This window comes from Sus scrofa, chromosome 16, assembly GCF_000003025.6.
Source record: "Sus scrofa isolate TJ Tabasco breed Duroc chromosome 16, Sscrofa11.1, whole genome shotgun sequence".
NCBI lineage: Eukaryota > Metazoa > Chordata > Mammalia > Artiodactyla > Suidae > Sus > Sus scrofa.
Window position 1 is genome coordinate 23,396,736 of NC_010458.4, and position 15,979 is coordinate 23,412,714.

General features: G+C 44.7%; 1 protein-coding gene across 1 annotated transcript in view; it reads left to right on the forward strand.

The window, feature by feature from the left end:
• EGFLAM (EGF like, fibronectin type III and laminin G domains) overlaps positions 6,202-15,979 on the forward strand; it is a 203,298-nt gene continuing 193,520 nt past the window's right edge. The window contains 1 exon segment of the mRNA XM_021076641.1: positions 6,202-6,929. The gene's annotated coding sequence lies outside the window, so the exon portion shown is untranslated.

The following is a 15,979-nucleotide window of genomic DNA, read 5'->3' on the forward strand; positions in this document are numbered from 1 at the left end:
GTACAGATTTCTTAAATAAGACATAAAAAGTTAACCATTAATGAAAAAAATCCATCAATTGTACTAGGGATTTTGTTCATTAAAAGTCATCATCAAGGAGTTCCTGTCATGGCGCAGGGGAAACAAATCCGACTAGGAACCTTGAGGTTGCAGGTTTGATCCCTGGCCTTGCTCCGTGGGTTTGGGATCCAGCCTCGTGGTGAACCGTGGTGTAGGTTGCAGACGTGGCTCGGATCCTGCATTGCTGTGGCTGTGGTATATGCTGGCAGCTGTGGCTCCAATTTGACCCCTAGCCTGGGAACTTCCATATGCTGTGAATGTGGCCCTAAAAAAAAAAAAAGAAAAAAAGTCATCGTTAAGAGAGTTAAAAGACAGAGTAGGAAAAATATTTTAAATATAAATATCCAACTACAACAAAAGGACTCCTAGGACATATCCAGAATATATAAAGAACTTCTACAAATCAACAAGAAATAGTTAGATAATCCAGTAGTAAAATGGGCAAAACACATGGATAGGCCCTTTGCAAAATAGGATATATATAATTGCTAATAAACAAGTGAAAGGTATTGACTTTATAGTTTTCTCAAGGAAACACAAATTAAAATCATAGTGTGATATTATTGCATACTCATCAAAATGACTAAAATGGAAAAGACAAACAATGTCAAGTGTTGGTGAGATTATGGAATGGTTAGACCTCTCATATGCTGTCAGTGGGAGTATAAACTGATATAGCTGCTTTGGAAAACTGCTTGACATCATCTTCTGAATCTAATGCCTACCACATCAGTAATTCTGCCCACAGGGATACATAGTAGTATACATGCTTGTATTTACCAAAGAAACGTATTGGAATGATCACAGAAGCATTTTAGGTTGTAGCTCTAAATCAGAATCAACCCAAATATCTATCAGTAAGAGAATATAAACAAATTATAATATACATGTGTATATAAATAAATAATACATACATAAATAAAATGGAATGCTATTATATACCAATGAAAAGGAATAACCATGCAACTTGGATAAAAATCTTGAACATAACATTGAGTAAAAAAGGCTAGACATCATAGAAATCACAGAAACTGAATAAGAAAATATGAAAAAGTAGTGTATGTAAAATGAAAACCTAAGTTGATGTTCCTAGAACTTTTGCTTTTTTATTGTACTTGGAATTGTAAATCAAAGAGCAAAATTAAAGATGGTTTACAAAATATTTTTTGAAAGGTGAGATATAAATGATTACACTACTGGATTAAATTACTGGATTCTGTTATATAAGGTTCAAAACCAGGGAAAATTAATCTAGATGTTAGAAATCAGGAAATGTTTTCCCATTTGGTTGTGGGGTAGATTATGATTACTAATGCTTTTAGGATCTGGCCTTGTTCTGTTTCATGATTTGGGGACATATTCCATGGGTGTATTCATTTTGTGACAATCCATTGCATTATTTTCTTAGGTTTTTTGCATTTTTATACTACATTAAAAAGTTGACATTTCAATGTAAGGATGAAGAATTATCAGATTGCCCAACTTAACTATAATACTCCAGTCTTTTTTTTTTTTTTTTTTTTGGCCATGCTTGTGGCATATGGAAGTTTCCAGGCCAGGGATGGAACCTGAGCCACAACAGTGACAATACTAAATCCTTAACTGCTAGGCCAACAGCGAACTCCTTCCCAGACTTTTTGTTGTTGTTGGTCTTTTTGTCTTTTTAGGGCCACACCTGCAGCACATGGAGGTTCCCAAGCTAGGGGTCCAATCGGAACTGTAGCCTCCAGCCTATGCCACAGCCAAAGCAATGGGGGATCCCAGCCATATCTTCGACCTACACTGCAGCTCATGGCAATGCTGGATCCCTAACCCACTCAGTGAGGCCAGGGATTGAGCCTGTGTCCTCATAGATGCTAGTTGGGTTCCCTAACTGCTGAGCCACGACGAGAACTCCCCAGACAGTTTTAACTGATTCTGCTAGAAGTGTATGCAAAAGGAATGACAGATTTGGAAATACCAGATGATACACCCGGGTAATTCCAGTTCCGTCCCTGGTGAATCCTATTATGTGTATAAACATGATTTAAGCACTCATGATGCTAATGGCTGTATATTAGAGTAGCTGATTACACAGTTTATCAATTATAACATAGGGCCTTCCTCTCCTGACACACCAACAGTATACTGCTTGAACTCTGATCTGGTGTTTCCTTTGTTCTGCTTTGTAAAACAGTTGGCTGTGCAACTGTCTTCTCTCAACAAAATTGTGGTCTTCTTGAGTGCACCAGACAGTGTTGTCTTTTCTCTCCTATTGTTGTTCTATTCTCAGCACAGAGCCTTGCACATAATGAGATCGCATCTCAATGAATGTTTGTTTCGCATTGAAGATGGAGAGTTTTTACATTTTTGCTGATCCAACTGTGTGTATTTTAATTAAAAGTGAATGGGAGGTTTGAACTCTCCTTATTCTTCTTCAAAAATATATACACCTGGGGGGAAGCATGAGGAGGGATCACTGGGGGTGCTGGTGATGTTCTAATTCTTGGTCTGGGTGGTAATTATACACGAGTGCTCTCTTTCCTATAACTCATCGAATGGCACACTTATTTGTGTATATTTCTTTATATGCTGTCTATTAAAATATATAATATATAGTTCTAGTTTGATAAGACACTGCTGGTGAGGGTTTATGGAAATAGGCTCACATATTTCTTGTGGGAGGATTGCACACAGGCATTGTACAATCTCCTTGGGAGAAAATTTGGCCAAACTATCAAAAGGAAAAGGTGTTACCCTTTGGTTGAGCAGTGGCTAGGCTAGAAATATACCCTAGATCTATTCTAACATCTGCAAACTGGTATACATTCAAGATTATTCACTGCAATGATGTTTATAATAATAAAATTGGAAACAACAGAAGAGCAAATAGATTGTTGCACATCATACAACAGAATTTTATTCAGCAGTTAGTAATAGGGAGGCAGATCTGTACCTGCTGATTTGAAAGGCTCCTCAGGTTCCAAAGCCTGCACAAGATGCTCTGTTTGTGTTAAGTATATGTATATATATTTGCTTGTATGTTCACAGAATAGCTCTAGAAGGATACACAAGAAAATAATAATAGCCATTGTTTCTGAGACAGAAAGGGGTGAAAGGAAACTTAATTCTTTCACTATATACTCTGCTTGATGCACATTTCAAATTTTATATGTACATATAACCTACTCAAAAATTAATTAAACCCAAAGCTGCTTCTTTGCTGCTCTTTTCCGCTCTAATTTAGGGACTTTCTAAACATTCTATAGTTGGTAAATTTGCCTTTACTTTCTTCTAACAGCCTCCAAATCCACCCCGTGGAGGCAAGGTCATACTCTTCTTCCCTGATATTGAGCAAAGCAGGCAGGTCACTCTTATGCTGGTGACCTTATTAATTGAGTTTAGATCTCAAGTGACTTCGAACAGATTTTTTTTTTTAATGAAACAATCAAAGCCTCTTTGCCCTCTTTAGTTCCCCTCCTCCCCAAAGGCAGGAAGACAGTGAAAGACAAGTGTTCCGTTTGTTTTTAATCAGATTTACAAGTGCAATCAGATTTACAAGTGCCCTAAACTGGTTGTCAAACTGGAAGAAGAGAGAACCTTGGGGGATGTGATCTGACTAGTGAAGGAAGGGAATAAACAAGGAATAAGTCCTGTCTAACCTGTGCCCTAGATTTGTAACAAGCAGAGGGCGAGAAGTAAGGTTTTATCTCAATGGCCTAAGGATCAAGAGTGCTTGGAGGCACTCAAAAGTAAAACGTAACAATTTAATCAAAGGTAATCCTTGCAAAGAAGAAACAAAAGGCCTCTGAAGAAACTAAGCAGCTTCCAAAACGCCCATGGCCCTCTGCAGAGGGAGGGAGGCAGGGTAGGGGCCAGGGCTGAGGAGGTGGTATGGACACATGTTGAGAATATCAGCAAGAAGCCTGAATCTCAGGCTTGCAAAATTCACAATGGACAACTTGTACAGGTTTTTGAAAAGGCACATTCAGAGCAAAAATGGCCTGGATTGGATGGTGCTGTTTTATTAGATAACAAAGAGAATGCAAACCCTGGAATTTAGCAATGATTTCATTCAGCCCCTTCATGGTGCCAAGATACACTATAGGCAGGGCCTTGTATTAAACACGCAGATCTCATGATTCTTGGTGCACTGTTCTAATCTGCTCTCCACCTGTCTTTTTAAAAGTCTGGACTCTGGAATCAGACCACCTGGATTCGGCGGAAGCTCTGTCTCTCAGGAGCTGCATGATTTGGTGCAGGTTACTTAACTTTTACCCACTTCAGTTTCCTCATCTGTTATATGGGGATAATAACAATAACTACCTCGTATGGTTGTTATTGGGATTATATAGTACTTCAAAGAGGGTCTGGTACATGGCAGGAGCTATATAAATGGGAGCCATAACATTAATGGTTATTACTTCTGATTTCTACATCAGGGAGAATCTTTTTTTTTTTTTTTTTGTCTGTCTTTTTGCCATTTCTTGGGCCGCTACCGCGGCATATGGAGGTTCCCAGGATAGGGGTCGAATCAGAGCTGTAGCCACGGGCCTACACCAGGGCCACAGCAACATGGGATCCGAGCCGCATCTGCGACCTACACCACAGCTCATGGCAACGCTGGATCCATAGCCCACTGAGCAAGGGCAGGGATCGAACCCACAACCTCATGGTTCCTAGTCGGATTCGTTAACCACTGCGCCACGACGGGAACTCCCAGGGAGAATCATTTTTAAGTGGGAATGAGCAGAACCAACCTGGGAAGTATCTTTATGGTAGCAATTGCTTGGTTCCAGGTGCCACTTTAGGTCCGCTCTAAGAAATGCCTTTCTCATAAAAAGAGCGATCCGACAAGTTTGGCCTGGTGGTGATGTAGATGTTCCTTGTCACAGGTGGAATTCGGGCCAGGGATGATGAAGGGCAGATTCCTGTGTGGAATAGTGGCAGGGCCTAGATGATCCTAGGGGTCTAGGATTCTGCTACCCTTGAAACTAGCAGCCTTGAGGGCAGTCACATTATTGGCTCCCAGACATGAGTTTGTCATCGCTTTGGAAGTGAAAAAGCACGGTCTGTACAACTTTTCCCCTCCAGCTCCATGTAAAAGGCTAGCCCTGGTGTCACATCTAAGATTCCAAGACTTCAGTGGGAGTGGATTCTGAATTTCTTTAAGGACAGATGCACATCTGAGAACGCCAACACATAAGGGAGCGCATTCTCAGCGCTGCTAACGAACCAGATCTGGCTCACCACAAACCCTCAAGCCAGGGGATACTTCCTTCCAAAGGAGGAGCAGAAATCTTATGGGGGGTGGGGAGTGGAGGGAGATACTCGAGTCAACATCATTTCCTACAGCGCTCTCAAACCAGGATAACAATGGAGGGCCCAGGACGCCGGGAGCCTCCGCTGCGCGCTAAGGTGGGGACGGGGCGGGGCGGGCGCGAAGTTCCCTCCGCGAGCGGCCGCGGCTCCCTCTGCGGGGTACTTCCTAGGGCCTTTGATCTTTCCCCAGCAATTGGCGAGGGCTGCGTTTTCCTCCAGGTTTTTTCCCTCTTGGTTTATTTATTCTGCGTTCTCTTCTCTCTGGCTTGAAGACCAGCACGCCAATGTGCAACCGGACTTGAGTCCCGGGGTCTCCTCTCTCGCAGCGCCACCGGGAAACCCGACAACAGGCACGTTTTATTGAGTCCTCGGCAGCAAATCCGGAGAAGGGCCTTTTCCGGGCCAGGAAGCCGATCGGCCACAGGGATCAATGGCCAGGGCACCTTGTTGGTCTCCAGCCCCAACCCCGTCGGCGTGCGCCCCTTCCCAGCCGGGTCTTCCAGGTCAGCCCGGGGGCTCGAGTTTGCTTCTTCACCCGACGCCAGGTTAACCTGGAGCTTCGTCTCCTCCCTGGAGGGTCTCAAGTTGCTTTCCTGCGTCGGAAGGGCACCCCACTCTCCCGCGCCAGGCCCTAATCTCCATTGGGCGTTTCCAACAGGGGGCAGACTTCAGCTCTCCATCTGCGCGCCTTAAATCCCATTTATCTTCTTAGCGCCTAGGTCCCGGCCGGCCCCGCCCCCTCTTCCTCCTACCCTCCTCCACTAGCAAATCATAGACCCTTCCCCCTCGCCCTGTTATTCCCCTTCCTCCAAATGCAGAGGTCTGGCTGGGAGCAACCTTTGGAGGTGTCGGGGAAAGTACTCAAGGACGGTGGTAGCGACCTAGAGGGGCGCGGCCAGAGGAGAGTATAGAAGGGGAGGAGGCGGCGCCGCAAGATTTGCGGATCAGGACCAAGACCGAGGGTCCTGGACTCGCAGTCACCTCAATCCTGCCCTGCATCCCTAGTGGTTGAAGTTGGCCCCTCCTAGCGCCCCAATCTAGGTCACCAGCGGGGGAGGGCTGCGCTGGGGGTCGCTAGAGAGGTGATAGGCGGGCTCTCTGCCCCAGGGGTAGGCGAAGAGTAAATTGCCTCAGGGCCTGCCCCTCTCACTTCCACTCGATTGTAATTCCATCCCCGGGCCGGTCTAGCTTCCCTCCCTCCCTCGGCCAGCAGGTCCCTCCCCGTCGGCTTCTTTCGCCGCCCCCGCCCCTCCCGCCCGAGAAGCCCGGCCGCTCGCTGCCGGCTTCACTCCCGCACGCCGACCTCCTGCCTCCTTGTTCTCTCCAACGTTCCTGGTCCAGCTCCCTCAGTCTTTCGCCTTCTACGAGAGTCAGAGGATCCGCAGTGGCCGCGTCCCCCCACGTCTCCCAGGAGACGCCCTTTCCCTGTGCGCCCCGGACTTGGTGAAACTTTGCCGGCGCCCGTGGTGAAATGGATTTAATCCCAGGCGTCTTGCTCCAGCTCTTGCTCCTGGTTTCCAGCCTCGGACCCGGCGTGGTGCCGCTCAGAGCAGCTCTCAGAAAACCAGGTAATGCGCGCAGTGCTTCGGGGGGCACCAAGCTCGGAGCTCCCAGGTCCCGGTCCATAGCGAGAACGCAGAGCGGCAACTCTCCGCTTAACCGGGTTCGTCTCTGCCCAGAGCTGGGGAAAGAGGCGAACCTCGCCTCCCCCTCCCAAGCCCAGGCGGTTCCAGGGATATTTGTTTGTTTAAGGAATGATCTATTTTCCAGACACCGTAGAGGTGGAGGGCTCCGTGTTTGACCACAGAGAACTGGGAGTGGGGGCAGCGATCATGCTGTCTCAATTACAGAGGATTGCAACTGTGCAGGAAAAGTCAAACAGCTCCTCCTGTGTTTCCAAACAGCTTATTGAATTCATATTGTCCAGAGCCTCGTCGTTTCCTGTTAAGTGTCTTGAAGATTTGCCTGGTGTACCCTGTGCCCATCTCCGGTCCTTCCCACGCACTTTGTAGGGATGTGGCCTCTGCCGTTGGGACCCTCTTCCACTCTAGGGTCGGTTTCTCAAAAAGGAGCGCCCGGGGGCGTTAATTTTTTATCGTGTTTTGGGCTCCAGTCTTTGCTCTGCGATTTAAACAAAGATGTATGGCGTTGCAGGCTATAACAATGGAGGGAGAGAACTTGAAACACAGTAACTTGAATTTCCTCTAGTTACACAGGTGAAAAGTCTTGGTGTGTTTTTGTCGACTTTTGGCCTGTGTTGTGAGATGGTTGAAAGCAGAACATTCTAAGCAAGAAAAGTTCTAAACATTTGTTTCTCAAATCATGATTTTTATTCTTCTTTGCTGAGACTATATTTAGAATTCAGAAAAATCTGTTTTTTCTTAGTTTACTTTGTAAGCAGGGTTGTCTTATGGGATTAATTATATTTTAAGAACAATGGAAAACAATATAACTTTATTTGAATGCAGTGTGCAAAACTTTGCAGAAAGCGCAGTTTGTCTTCCAAATAATGTTTCTCTAACAAAGAGACAAACCGGAGGGAATTTATCAGAGGGCAAAGAGAATAATCTTGGCAGGTTCCCATATAGCTGCTTAAATATCTTCCCTGCTCAAGGATCTCTCCCTTTGGAAATGTGACTTGTTGCCTCTCAGCTCTGGAAGACACCCTTTACCCTTCAAGTTGTATCTGTTATCACCTGCGCCTTACTACCTGCCTTCAGATTTATAGTCATTATCATAATCTGAAGCACACCTAAATTATGAGCTGTTGTATTTCCACTGTTTATTCGTTTTGAAGAAAATAGCAGCAGTCCAAAGTGATATTTTATTGTTTCTTTGCCTACATGCACACAGACACACATGTTCAAGGATTTCAGTGAAGGACTTCTTTCTAACTCTCCTCCTTAAAATAACCGCACAGTGATCAGTTGCATTCTGTGGGTTTATTCGCATAAAACCAGCTAATCGTAATTTTTAAGCCATGCACAGTAATATCTATAGTTCTTAAGCACCATCAGTGTATGTAATGTTCTTTTAAGGATAGATTTCAATTCATGCAAGCAGAGTTTTTTTTTTTTTTTAAGTATTTCACAAAAGCTTGCTGTATAAAACTCATGCTCATATGGTTCACCATATTTCCTTTCTTATTTTTTGTAGTTCTTCTCCTAAAAATATTTCCTACCTGGTTCATCCAGGGTCTTATTCAGTTCTTCATGCTATGAATATGTAATGTTGGCCTCATTGGTTTTATTTGAAGCATAGATAGAGTTTTCATAGTGGGAACTCTACCTTTTAAATATTTTGGCACATTAAATATATCAAATCTGAGGTAGAAGGAGTGTTTGGACTAGGTTCAGCCTAGAAGAGTTTCTCATTACTTTATAATATAATTTTATCCAGACACCAGCTTTCGGGTTGGAAGGCCGCTCAGATTAAAATGACAGCTACTTCATAAACTTCAGGGGGAAAATTTCCTCCTGGGCTCATTTACATCCCTTGGAAAGACTAGTTTTTGATCGGGAAAATTGGTCCAGATTAAAAACGGAATGTGCCCCACTTGGCTCTGATGTGAACAGCAGCCAGCTAATTTATAATCTTCCCCAGACACCAGCAAATCCTGCTAGTATCCAGATGGGAGTTTCTTTGTACCTTGTTTCCTCAATAGAAATAGGTTTGTGTGCAGTGCTTTGAAGGTAGCATGGCTACCACCTAAGGCATACTGAAACAGTCCTGTTTTATTTGGATGACCCTGTCTTTCTCCTCACACTCCTAAGCCTACCTTTGACAAATACAGCTTTGTTGGAGAAGCCTTGGATTCAAAATCCACCTGAAAATTCCCCATCCTCACCTCTGGAGAAAAAAAAAACAAGTAGCAGCTTCAACTACTAGTCTCATTCGCCTCCACTGTAGGCAACCTTTCCTTCCACCCCAAAAGAACTACTCCTCTGTCACTGAGCATTAATATAGAAAACTCTGCATTTGCTGAGACTCATAAGAAATGATAGTTTTCAAGTTAGGTCAAATTAATAATAGTCGTTTAGGAGTTCTGTTGTGGTGCAGAGGAAGTGAATCTGACTAGGACCCATGAGGTTGCAGGTTCGATCCCTGGCCTCACTCAGTGGGTTAAGGATCCGGTGTTGCCGTGAGCTGTGGTGTAGGTTGCAGACACCCGTCGGATCTGGCGTTGCTGTGGCTCTGGCGTAGGCCGGTGGCTACAGCTCCGATTTAGCCCCTATCCTGGGAACCTCCATATTCCGCGGGTATGGCCCTAAAAAGACAAAAGACAAAATAAATAAAAAGTCATTTAAATGTATTTCACAAAACAGAAATAGGCTTATAGACACACAAAACAAATTTATGTTTACCAACGGGGGAAAAGGGGGAGGGAGGGATAAATTAGGAGTTAGGATTAATAGATACACACTACTATACATAAAGCAGATAAACACAAGGACCTTTTGTATAGCACAGGAACTATATTTAATACCTTGTAATAATGAATAATGCAAAAGAATCTGAAAAAGAATATATCTGAATCATTCTGCTGTACACCTGAAACTAACACAGCATTGTAAATCAACTTTAAGTTAAAAAAAATAAACCAGTAATAATGAACACGAGTTAAGTACTTGCTACCCTGGTCTAAGAACTCGACACATACTGATTCAATCAACCTAACAGGTCTGTGAGATGGGTGCTGCTACTAGTGTGAGGCTGGAGAGGAACTTGTGTCTTAGAGAAGTGAAATATCTCCCCCAGGGTCACACAACTAAGTAATGGGGGGAATGGGAATGTGGGCTCGATATCCAGGACCAGGAAGGAGTCCACGGCAGCCCAGTTCCAGAGGTGTTCAGCCCTTCAGGGACGGCATCTTCCTCCTGCATGAACGAGGGAGCTCCCACAGGGCTCCCAAATTCAAGTCACAGACCTGGCAGGAAGGGAAACACCCGAGTTTTATAGCCAGGCTGAGTGTGACCAAGTTAGCCTTAAAAGCTGAGCTGGGACTAGGACCCAGATCCTCCTGAGTGATCTCCAGCACTTCTTTCACCCAGAGTCTCACCAGGACATGCAGGCAGGACTGTTGTTGTTCTGATGTGGGGCAGGAGGAAGGGAAAAGGAAATCTGCTTATGTGGAGCCACGTGTGCCCCCCTAGGCAGGTTGGGAACACCTGGTGCTCGCTTAACTCTCTGGCTCAGAGAGAGGGGCTGGAAGGGTGCTGGAGGGCTCTGCCTTTCCAGCTGCCTGAGGTCCCAGGATCAGTGGTACAAGGTCAGCCCTGGAGGGGGTTAGCCTTTGAGGGGAGAGGCAAGTCTCTTATCTTTGCCTTTCCACTTTTCCCTGCACATTTCCCTACCTGAAAAGGTGGACCAAATCGAAGCTCTAGGGCAATTCAGAAAGAAAAGACAAAAGCCTGGGGGAGCAGAGCAGAGTTAGCTCAGGGGCAACGTGCCTTGTTCATTGATGCTGGCCAAGACCTGCGTCTCCAGGTGGTTTCTTTCTTTTCTTTTTTCTTTTTGCATTTTAGTAGTGCACCTGCGGCATATGGAGGTTCCCAGGCTAGGGGTCTAATCAGAGTTTCAGCTGCCGGCTTACACTACAGCCACAGCAACTTGGGATCCTTAACCCACTGACCGAGGCCAGGGGTTGAACCCTTGACCTCATGGTTCCTAGTTGGATTCGCTTCCTCTGTGCCACTACAGGTGCTCCTCCAGCTGGTTTCTGCTGCTACTAGTGTGAGGCTGAATGGCTCATATTCAGGGGTCATCTGGTTCAGTAACCTCCCCACCTCAGCATCAGGAATAACCTGATATTCACAAGAGACTGGTTATGCCCTTGCTGCAAGCTCTTATCCAAATCCTTTTCCCAAAGCATGTAATTTGGGGTGCTCAGATCTTACGGATGCCACCCAACTCCCTTTCCAACCAACCCTGCTCCTCCACGAGGCTGATCCAGATTATCATGCTTGAAAACTGGACCACACAAACACCATGGGGGGGGGTGGCCTGCCTCTCTATCTGTCTATCATCTCTATGTCATCCATCTGTCTGTCTGTCTGTCTGTCTATCTATCTCCCCTCCACCTAGCTCCTAGTATCCCATGCAGTTCAGGCACTATAACAGATATATTTCCACCTGATCCTTCCGTCCATCAGCCTTCCTACCTTCCCATTTGTTTCTATGTCACACATAATCCCTATAAATAAGCCCCTGCTTCTTTCTCTTTCCTTCGATTCTCCATGAGTTAAAGGGACAGAGAGGTCACAGTGAAGAGTAAATACACATAATTCTTTCTCATGAAAGAGTGACTTGACCAGAAAGGAACTGAGTGGTGCTTTTTGTTTCTTATCCTGAGCCCAGGGCTTTAAGAACTTTATAATTCTTTTGGGAGTAGTTGTCTACCTGTTCATGGGTTACTGTAGCTCAGAAGTGGTCCAGTGACCCAGAGATGGATTTCTGGAAAACAGGGACACAGGTGTCTGAGGCAGAGGTGGGATATCAGCTCCTGCAAGGCTATCCTGGGAAGACCCTGCTTCACCTATTCAGCAAGCAGGACTGTTGTTTCTCCTAATGGACTAAATGAGTGATGTGATATCCTGATTGCAGTAGAGAATCATTTGAGCTGGTCAAGACCCCTGCCACTTGTTTTGGTCACAGCCTGACAAGCTACAGGTATTTGACATGCACCTGCTTTTTCAGGGCTAGAAGAAAGGAAAAGGTGAGATGCTTCAGAGTTTAAATGGCAGTTCGTAGGGGAAACCCCCCAAACTCACTTTGATTCCATTTGGTGTGGACTGCCGCTTTGAAGAAGAACCCCAGCGTGTGGTTTCAGCCTCCTGAAATGAACTGGAAGACTTTTGCCTCCTTGAGGAACCCCTGATTTCATGGGATGGCGTGGCTGGGCTTGGGGAGCAGGAAGAGACTCAGGTGAAAGTCAAATCAAAGTGATGCCAGCAGAGGGCGCACTTTCCAGAGCTGACCCAGGCAAGTCGTTCCTGAACTTCCGTGTGAATAAGAATTCTTGGAGTGCCTCCCAGACATCTGGTTTTTTAACCAGAACCTCGGGTCACTTGGTTCGTGTGGTTCACAGTCCACACTGAGGGACAGGACAGAAGAGAACTTGGGCTCCTCCCACTGCCTCCCTTCCCACAGTACCTCCACCGCAGGCACTCACCAGTACCTAAGGTCTCCACTTCCACAACACGCATCTGTATTTTAACCAGAACAACCTAGGGCTCAGACTTTCTGCAGGGTTTTTGAAGATAGGAGTTGGGACTTGAGGGCTTCTGAAAGCCCCTGAAGGACACAGGAGGGACACCCTGCAGTGGAATCAACAAGAAGCCAGGCAGGACTGTATGTGACCAGCCCCTCAGTCCCATCTCTCCCAGATTCACCCCCCCACCCCACCCCACGCAGTTCCTTCCTTCAGCCTGGTTTCTCCTGGCCAAGCAGGAAGGCTTGGGTGAAAGTACAGTCTGTTCTTCCACAAATTTGGGTTCAAGTTCTGACATTGTTTTCTTCTCTTTTTTTTTTTTTTTTGCTTTTATAATTTTTTTGAAATTTTTTATTACTCAAATGAATTTAATGACATTGTTTTCTTAATTAGTTACAGGGTGACATGGGGCTAGTTATATTAGCTCTCTAAGCCTGGGCTTCCTTGTCTGTAAAAATAAGATAAGGAAAGAACCTACCATTTAAGGATTAAATGAGGTAATGCATTTACCAAGACATTAAAAAGGATTAGAAACCTGAAGCTTGAAGGCAATGTTTATGAAATTGGGATGATTTAATCTGGATTGGTGGGGGGGATATGTCTGTTTCTAGGTATCGGAATAATTAACACAGGCACCTATGATTGATAACACGATTTGTCCTGAGTTGTGCAATTTTTTAGATATATTGACAAATCAGAAAGACTCTGCGGTCAACCACATGCCTTGATTGGGGTTTGGAAATGTGGCCGTGAGGTTTGTGGTCTTGCTTGAGTGGATTCTTCTGAGAAACAGTAACTCCAAGGGTGATGGACAATTTTTGTCTGGAAATTGTCATGTGGCGGGTTTTGCCGCGTGTGATGGGGAGAGCAGCTGTTCCTGAAAGAGAATTATCCAGACTGACCTGTGACTGGGTGTCCTTGAAAATCTCAGTGAAGCTAGGAAATGGTCAGGTTTTGCTCATTGATTAGATTTGGAGTAATTTATAAGCCACTGCTTATGAAAGAGAAGGATAGAGACGAGGCTCCAGTGGGCTCTTCCTTTTTCTACTAATGATTCTGGCATTTCCAGAAAAAAAGAAAAGAAAACCCCACTTACCCAAGATAACCCCACCAGCTTATTTTAAGAATCAAAGGAAATAAAGCAGACTAGTGCTTTGAAAGAACTGAAGTGCTACACAACGATAGGATATTATTATCTACCAGTAATCACAGTAATTATTATTACCTTGACCAGCCAAGGATATACTTTCTGAAGCTTTGATCTCTTTTTCAGTCTCTTCCTCCCCATTCCCCTAAAGACATTTGAAGATTTTTCTTTGTCTGACTCTGCAAATCCTGAGCAAAATCTTAACACTTGTGTTTGCTGACAGGGCACCCAGAACCCCGAATCAAATTTAATGCAATGTTAATGCTATTTATTTTTCTTGGTGCAACAAGTTTATATGAACCAGTTAATGGTTTACATTTTGCAAAAGGAGTTGTATCAGCAGGCAGTTTTCTGTAACATCTGGGCAGTTGGAAACATAATACTTAAATACAACCTGAGTTTAAAGCCTTTCTTGGACAGATGGCTAATTTTATTGATCTAATCTTACACTTACGAATAAGTCCCATGATCCTTTGCTGGTAATTCTTAGAGTGAGCAGAGACATAAATAAACTGCATGACGGCTGTGAATTAGATGCCTGTTTGTAATTTATTTTTTATTTTTTTGTCTTTTGTCTTTTTAGGGCTGCACCCGTGGCATATGGAGGTTCCCAGGCCAGGGGTCGAATCCGAGCTGTAGCCGCCAGCCTACACCACAGCCACAGCCATGCCAGATCTGAGCCATCTTCAACTTACACCACAGCTCAAGGCAACGCTGGATCCTTAACCCACTGAGTGGGGCCAGGGATCGAACCTAAAACCACATGGTTCTTAGTCGGATTCATTTCCGCTGCACCATGACAGGAACTCCTAATTTATTTTTTAAATACTTCAGTATAAACAGTCATGGTGTGAATTACTTTAATCTCTAGTCTATGGGTGCTTAAGTAACATTTGATGTAATCCAGGATAGAAGGTACCACTCCAGCATTAGAGTTTACATTTATTTTAATTGATTGTTGACTGTGCATACCAGTGGTTACATATTTTGAACTTCACCTCTGTACTGGCCAGGAATCTACACTCCAGGGCTGATTGGTTACCACTTGAAGAACTTTCCTACAAAGTCCACTCTCAAAGGTGGGTGGGAAAATACTTCAAATGATGTTAACAAAAATCCAGGCTAGGAGTTCCTGTCGTGGCTCAGTGGTTAACAAATCCGACTAGGAACCATGAGGTTGCGGGTTTGATCCCTGGCCTCACTCAGTGACTTAAGGATCCGGCGTTGCCGTGAGCTATGGTGTAGGTCGCAGACACGGCTCGGATCTGGAGTTGCTGTGGCTGTGGTGTAGGCCAGCGGCTACAGCTCTAATTAGACCCCTAGCCTGGGAACCTCCATATGCTGCAGGACAACCCAAGAAATAGCAAAAAAGACAAAAAAAAATTAATTAAAAAAAAAATCCAGGCTAGAGGGTTTGTTAATTGGCACAAATTGTGTTAGAAATAATGTCTTCATTGGTGAAATAAAGGATTGGCTAGAAAGACTGTGCACGTCCCTCTATTTTTCCATGGACAAAGAGTAACAATCCAGCAAGCCCGAGAGTGGAACTGCTTTGGTGCTAGGCTGCAACTGAGCTCCATTCAATCCTGAATCTTTCTCACTGAACAGTAGACTCATTTGCCTGGTGCCCTTCGATGATTTCCTTATCCTGCCTGATGTATCTGCCTCGGCAAGTTGCTTGCTGCTGTAACAAACAACTCCACATCTCAGTAGCTTGACATAAAAGTCATTTACACCAAGTGCAAAGTGAATGTTCCTCGTTGGGCAGTTCTCCTGGGTTGTCCTCCTCTGAATGGTGACTGGAAAACCTGAGTCATTCTATTTTTAATAACTCTCTCTTTAAAATGGATCATAGAAGGTAAAGAAAAAGGAGACTTGTGTGGGAGATGTTTATGACCGGGCCAGAATATGGTCACAGCCCCCTCCCCACCCCCAGCTGTAAGGAGCCTGGGAAATGTAAGTCAGCTGACACCCAGGAAGACAATGACCAGAGGTGGTGGTGGATTGTCTCTGATGTAGTGCTTTGGAGATCCTAAAAGGACAAACAAGAATGTTAAAAGAATAAGTTATTTGAGAATTTTTGTGACTTCGTACATATATGGCAGAATTTGGCCTAGAATTTGCTTTCCTTGTAGTGTATAACCTTGTTGAAAAGCAGGATAGGAGTTTCTACTGTGGTTCAGAGGATTAAGAACCCGACATGGTGTCCTTTGATCCCTGGCCTCGCTCAGTAGGTTAAGGATCTGGTGTTGCCATGAGCT